We start from the raw sequence: 7,399 nt of genomic DNA, 5'->3' as shown, positions 1-7,399 counted from the left end.
AACAATGAGAAGCCAATAGCATATTTTAAGCTGATGAGTGGCAAGATAATATTTATATTTGAAGATATTTCTCTGATTTCAATGTAGAGAAGGGTTTTATAATGAAACCTAGAATGCATTAAGAGGCAATTCCAGTAAATTTCACTCAAGAGACAATGATACTGTTTTTTTGGCTGGTGACAGTGGTGATGGAGATGTAGATCCAAGAGCTAATTAAAAGGCATATTTGACAGGTTTTGGTGGTGGGTTTGTAATGGGAAGTACAGGTGAAGGATATGTTCAAGATGGTTTCTAGCCTATGAGTTGTGGAATAGTCCATACACGTATGCTATTCACTGAGAGAAGAGATGCTAGACAACCAGGCTTGGAAGAAAAATGGTAAATTAATTTTAGAGTTGGTGAATTTTGGATATCTGTGAAAGATGCAAGTTGATATATCAAGTAGGCATTTAGGAGGTGTAGGCAAGATATATAATTTAGTAATCATCAACATGGAGATGGTAATTGAGCATATGGAAAAAAGAAATGGAAGACAGGGTAGAAGAGATTAGCACAGAGGAGAGAAGAAAATCAACGAGAACTCAGGACTGAACCTTAAAACCGATGTCAAAGTGGTGGATAAAAAAACACATGTAAGAGAAAATGAAGACACCAAGAGTGTGAGATAAACCAGGAGATTGTGATGCAAACAAAACCAAATGGAGTATGTCAGGAAGAGGATCTGGTCCATTGCTTTAGCAAGATTTAGAATCGACAGATGATTTTTTAAAAATTTTATTTATCTATTGAGAGAGAGAAAGAGAGAGCATGGAGGAGGGGCAGGGAGAGAGGGGGAGGGAGAATACTAAGCAGTCTCTCCACTGTCAGCATAGAACCCAACAGGAGGTTCCCTCTCAAGGGCTGTGAGATTATGACCTGAACTGAAAGCAAGAGTTGGGTACTTAATCAGCTGAGCCACCCAGTCACCCCAACAGGTGATCTTTTTGAGAGGCATTTTGTGGAACTAATGGAGAAGGAGGCCATGCTGATGTGAACTGTAGAATGGATGTGAGGTGAGAACTGGAGACAGTGAGTGTGGCAGTGCTTGGAAGAAATTTGGGTGTGAAGGGAGGGAGATGGAAAAATAGCTGGAAGGAAATAAAGAGCCTTTTTATTTTTATTTTTAAAAATGAAAGATACTGGAGAATGTTTGAAAGACAAGGCAGATCCACTGAAGAAGGAAATATGACCCCAAATTAGGGAACAATTGATAGTGTAATTGCAAGGCTAGAAGGGCTACGATTCAGTGTAGGAAGTGGAAGGTTTGATGCATTGAGTATGGGCAGATTCTATATCAATGGGGGGAAATAAGGAAAGGATGGGAGAATGTGCAAATAGGTTGGTAAGTTTTATCTTGGGAAGTTGAAGAAAAATCTCATTGCACACCTTTTTTCTCTGCAAGGTAGTGGTTGATGTCATCTTTTAAGAGAAGAAGTAGAGTTTGAGGTTTGAACAGAATGAAGAAGTTTTGAAAAAGGTTTTGGAAGAAGGGAAAGTTGATCAGAAAAGTTTTTTAGGATGGACAGGAAGCATTGAGGTCTCATTTAAAGTTGGTAACCATATAGTAAAAGCAGCCATTTCTGTTACTTTAGGCTTATTCTAAGACCACTTGGGATGATCAGGTACAGATGCTGAAAGGTGAGTGGTTGTATTCAAATAGATTGGGGTTTTAGCAAAGGACTGGCTTAATCAATTTGACATTCTATTTTCTTCTAGTATACCATGAGTTTGTGGAGGGGATACAACAAAATTATCAATCCAAAATCATATTGGATATGGTAGTAGGTGAGCAGGTAATTAAAGGTTTTCCATCCCACATCAATGCCAATAATTATCTCAAAAACGCCTATTGAAGGATATTTTTCTCCACCATAGGTTTGATGCCACCCTCATCGTACACTAGATAATTGTAAAAACTAGGTGTGCTTTTGGCCTTTTTTATACTATTAACATTTTATTTTTCTTACACTGGTATCATACTGACATAATTTGTTGCACATTTTTAATGTTGTGAGGTTATTCCTTATCACTATTCACCTTTCAAATCTTAGTTTATTCACTGATTCCTTTTCCTTCATAGACCATAGCTTTTATTTGTTGAGTCTCACCAGTCTATCTTTATGATATTGATTGGGATTTGCCTATTCAAGAAGAGTCTCCTATATATCACTAGCTGCCTAAAGAGTAAGAGGCACACTTTTGAAGTGGACTAAAAAAAATTGCTTCTTGTATCTGCCCATACAAAGAGTCCAGAAAAACCTCAGCTCCAGATTCATTCCATGGCATCACCCAGCAACTACTCCACTGCTCCAGCCTCTGAATTCCTCCTCATCTGCTTCCCTAACTACCGGAGTTGGCAGCACTGGCTGTCCCTGCCCCTCAGCCTCCTTTTTCTCCTGGCCATGGGGGCCAACGCCACCCTGTTGACCACTATCTGGCTGGAGGCATCTCTGCACGAGCCCATGTACTGCCTGCTCAGCCTGCTTTCCCTGCTGGACATCATGCTCTGCCTGAATGTCATCCCCAAGGTCCTGGCCATCTTCTGTTTGACCTCCGGTCCATCAGCTTTTTGGCGTGCTTCCTCCAGATGTTTATCATGAACAGCTTCCTCCCCATGGAGTCCTGCACATTCAGGGTCATGGCCTATGATCGCTCCATGGCTATCTGCCACCCACTACAATATCCTTCCATAATCACTGACCAATTTGTGGCCAAGGCTAATTTCTTCATAATCACACGAAATGCCCTACTCACTGTACCTATTCCTATTCTCTCTTCCCACCTCCATTACTGTGGGAAAATGTCATTGAGAACTGAATCTGTGCCAACTTGTCTGTGTCCAGGCTCTCCTGTGACAGTTTCACCCTTAACGGCATCTACCAATTTGTGGCTGGTTGGACGTTAATAGGCTCAGATTTCATCCTCATCTTCTCCTATACCTTCATCTTAAGAGCTGTGCTTAGGTGCAAGGCTGAGGGGGCTGCTGTCAAAGACCTGAACGCATGTGACTCTCATTTCATCCTCATCCTGTTCTTCAGCACCATTCTGCTGGTTGTGGTGTTGACAAACATGCCCAGAAAGAGGGTCCCCATGGACATCCTCATCCTGCTCAATGTCCTTCATCACCTCATACCCCCTGCCTTGAACCCTATTGTTTATGAGGTTCAGATCAAAGAGATAAAACAAGGAATTAAGAAATTGATGGAGACAGGGATGTGAATATATGAAATAGATCTAATTTCTTTTCTTCCTTCTCCTCAGTGATTTTGCCTAGACAGTGTATTGGAAAAAAGCTTGATGAGTATTTACTATATACTCTGAAGCTCACTTCATAACTCACCCAGATTTCTTCCATTCCTCTCTTCACCTGATTTTGGTGAAGGTAGGCAACAGGAAGAAACTGAGATTCCTTAATTGTGTTGAGCCCAGGCAATTTTATTTAAGTAAATTTAATCTTCACAACATTTCTGCAGGTGTCATTACTTCCTTTTTACATAGTAGGAAAAAAATGATGCTTTTTAAGATTGGAAACTGCTAAAGACCACATTATCTGGAAAATGGCAGAGATCAAAATCCAGACTCCAAAGCCCAGGTTCCTTCTACAGAAATTCCCCTTCAAGTGCAATTGATGCTGGATACCTGACCTCTACCTTACTCTCCTTTGCTTGTGGTTTGTCCTTCTGGATATCTATTTCCCGCCTATACCTACTTTCTTGAGAACTAGTGGGTTCTCAGAGATGACAGAATCCTGCCCAACAAAGCATCTGCAACCCTACAGGAGAAGAACGTTCATAATAACATATAGCAATACCAACTTCCTCTTCTATCTTATGCAGTCTCACCATCTTCAGGGAGTCTTAGAAATGAGGATAAGTTGGGGGAGAGAGAGATGGGGAGAAAGGAAGTCATTTCCCAGAAAATGGGGAAACTGACCAGGACGTTGGGTTGGCCACTTCCCCTAAATGTTTAAGCTACACAACCAGTGAATTGAAAATCAAGTCTTATTTGATTTGTTGACTTTTGCTCAAGAGCTCTAGTTGAAAGTGAGAAGACATAGCAAAGTGTCAGGTTTCTGGATAATAGTGGGTCCGGTGAGGAGAAGAAAAGTCATACTGGTTATTTTCAGATTATTTAATGTAAGCAAATGGTTAAATGGATATTGGAAACCTAGAAACTAAAACAGGGGATACTGAAGTAATGGAGAGGTAGCACCTGTGGGAAGAACCTTACACTTGGGAAGAGTTTGGTCATTGGGCCCTAGAAGGTTGGAAGTGGGCCCATGGGGCTGTGTCTCACAACACTGAGGAAGGTGCTGCCTTGAACTGGTACTAGTGTCACAGGAGCTCAGAAGAGGAGCCCTCAGAGCTGGGACTCAGATCTCTGAGGATGAATCCCTATCCTGCTGCTACCTCCGAGGGAGCTCAGTGAGGCTGATTTGACCCTGGGAGTTCCAAAACCAAATCCAAACCAAATCCAAACCAAACCCAAACCCAAATAAAACTGAAACTCAATATCCAACCAACCAACCAACCAACCAACCAACCAACCCTGGAGACTAGAATCAATTCCACTGCCAGGTGAAGAGCCAATGCTTGGGGATACTGACAAGATAAGAACAGACAGGAAGAAGCAAGTATCCCTTGCCCTGCTTCAGCCTTCCAGTCTTTTCCTGTTGTTCTCTCTGGGTGGAAACTAACAGGGAGCCAGGTGTCTAACTAACAGAAGAGTCCCAGTGTCCAAGTCCCAGATCCCACAAGATCTGCATCCCAAAGCAGATCTGGATGGGTAGGTTTGAGGCTGAGAGACAAGAGTTAATGATTACACAACTCTTGTTGGTTCTGAGTCTGAGGGCTTGTGACTTGCCAGTGTTCACTGGCTCCCAGGGACTGGACACAGAATCAAGTTCTCCTGTTCAGGTACACGAAGAGACATGACAATATAACATAATATTACAGGGGAATCTTTCATAGCTGTGAAAGAATTTGGAGTTAGCTGTCAGCAGGAATAGAGAGTAATTGCATCACATTATGGGGATTTCACAGAGTAACTGCATCTCAGTGCTGCTGTGGGCTCCAGGGCGGACTCTTCTACATGCAGTAACAGCAGGAAAGGAAAATGACATCCATTTGTCTACAAGAAGGTACTCTTAATGTCCTTAGACTTGGCTCTCATTTCCTCAAGCCCAGCCACAGGTGTGACTCAGTATTTGTCATTTTCTACAAGAGAATTCTCTCTTAGGGCTCCCTCCATCTCATGGCTGTTAGAAGAGTTTTATACAGCACCACCTTCCTACTGTCCCTCAGAGGACAGAAGGGCCAACTTCAAACACTGTGGCCTAAAATTATACTAATAATCCCAATGTTCTTATATACTGATAATAGTGATAGTCATGACAATGAAAATAAAAGCTCAAATGTTTTGAGCACTTGCAATATACCAGTATCTGTGCATGATTCTTCTGTGGATGATAATAAAAATTCTTTAAGAAATCTAACAGAAAGGATATAATTCATAGGAATAGGACAGATTGTCATGTGATATTGTCCAGCATTTGGTCCACTCTGTTGGTCTCTCTAGGAGTGCTTTGTCTACCTCTGCTATGCTTCTCCCAGGTGCAAACCCAGAAGGGACTCAAAGAGGAATCGCTGTTAGTTGGTCATATTCAGATCTTAATCCCTTCACTAGGCTTTTCTAGATCAGTGCAAATCGCCAACATAATTATGAGTGGGTATACAGAGTTACAGAAACTACAACTTGTGTTAAGGATTTGTAAGGGATTGGGGGCCAGCACACATGTTGTCATTACTCACAGTGACAAGCACATCTTCTGGTACATCAAACGATTTAGGAAATATCCCCTTGCTTATGCTATTGAAGTGGCTAAGAGAAGAGTTAATCAATAGTGTCTACAATGCATCTTTAGTTCTAAGTAGTAGATTTCTCAACATAAGAATGGACAAGATATATGCTTGAGGTTGGCTCTCAATTCTGGTCCTTGAGAGACAGGTTAAGAGGACCACAATTTTTCATAGAATTGTCAAGCCCAGTGCAGGTGGCTTAAGGAACTGGACACAATGGCTCTAAGACAGATTTGGGCTGAGTCCTCATAGATAAAGGGGATGGAGGAATAGGATTACCCAAAGAGCCAGATCTTGAAGGGCAGACACAACTTTGCCATGAGGCTCCTGTAGCAAAAAAATGTTATTGAACATGTCTTGAATGGATAGACTGAAGTAGCAGAAACGAAAGGCATTTTAAATAGGCATTTTAAAGGTACAAGCTTTCAGTTTTAAGATAGATAAGTACTGGATATGTAATGTATAACACGATGACTATAGTTAATACTGCTGTTTGGTATATTTGAAAGTTGCTAAGAGAGTAGATTCTAAAAGTTCTCATCACCTGGAAAAAACATGTTTTTCTTCTCTTTTTTTGTATCCATGTGAGACACTAGATAATTTGTGGTAATCATTTAATCGTATACGTAAGTCAAACCATTATGCTGTATACCTTAGACTTATATAGCGCTGTATGTCATATCTCAATAAATTGGAAGAAAAAAATAAGGTCTTTCGTAAGTTAACTGAAAAATCTGTGGAGTAACTTTGCTAACACAGACTGACTATGGTCCAGTTGTACTGGAAAGTGTGTATTAATGAGAAGGGGACAGGAAGAAGCCAACTGATAGCCACTCACCACACTCCCTGGTTTGCGGGTTAGTCACATTTGCAAGAAGAACACAGAGCCTTTTGGAAAATAATATCTGAAGCCATTGAACACTGATTTTCAGGACCAGAGAAGATTTAAATCTAGAGCCAATAGCAAGAAAGAGCAGTGTATCTCCTGGAATTAAATTACCTCGAGGAAAAAGATGACCAATGCTCAAAGCAATGAAAGAACAAAACTACATTTTCTGCATATAATAAAGTGGAGTTTGGGAGCCTCTTAGTACATATCTATCCTGATACACTGTTCCTCAGATATTTTCTAAGTCTTTGGGTGTTAACAATGAGAGATGTGACCTGAGAGGCCCAGTGTGGGACATCAAAGCTGTGCAGCCAGGGAATCTACAAAGGCTGAAGTTATTGCCAGGAGTAAATAAATGCTTCATAGCCTGCAAGTCAACACTGCTCTCTTGTGGCTACCAGCGGGAATAGCAATACTATGGTGATTTCAGCTCTCCATCTCTATTTGATGTTTGAAAGGGGACTGACATCTCTGTGTTGTGAAAATTCCTGGGATCTCCAACACTTAGAAAGAGGTAGGGAGTGGCTTCAAGTAGAAGATATTGTACTTCTTGCTTATTAGCCATATGGGGATTTAAATGATTAATTAAAAAAATAAAAGGAATATAACAATT

General features: G+C 41.0%; 1 pseudogene; it reads left to right on the top strand.

Moving 5' to 3' along the window:
- The first annotated feature begins 723 nt into the window (after positions 1 to 723).
- On the top strand, positions 724 to 7,399 carry LOC131487373 (olfactory receptor 56A1-like; annotated as a pseudogene).

This window comes from Neofelis nebulosa, chromosome 10, assembly GCF_028018385.1.
Source record: "Neofelis nebulosa isolate mNeoNeb1 chromosome 10, mNeoNeb1.pri, whole genome shotgun sequence".
Classification (NCBI taxonomy): domain Eukaryota; kingdom Metazoa; phylum Chordata; class Mammalia; order Carnivora; family Felidae; genus Neofelis; species Neofelis nebulosa.
Note: the sequence above shows the minus strand (reverse complement) of the source record. Positions and strands in the feature narration are given on the sequence as shown.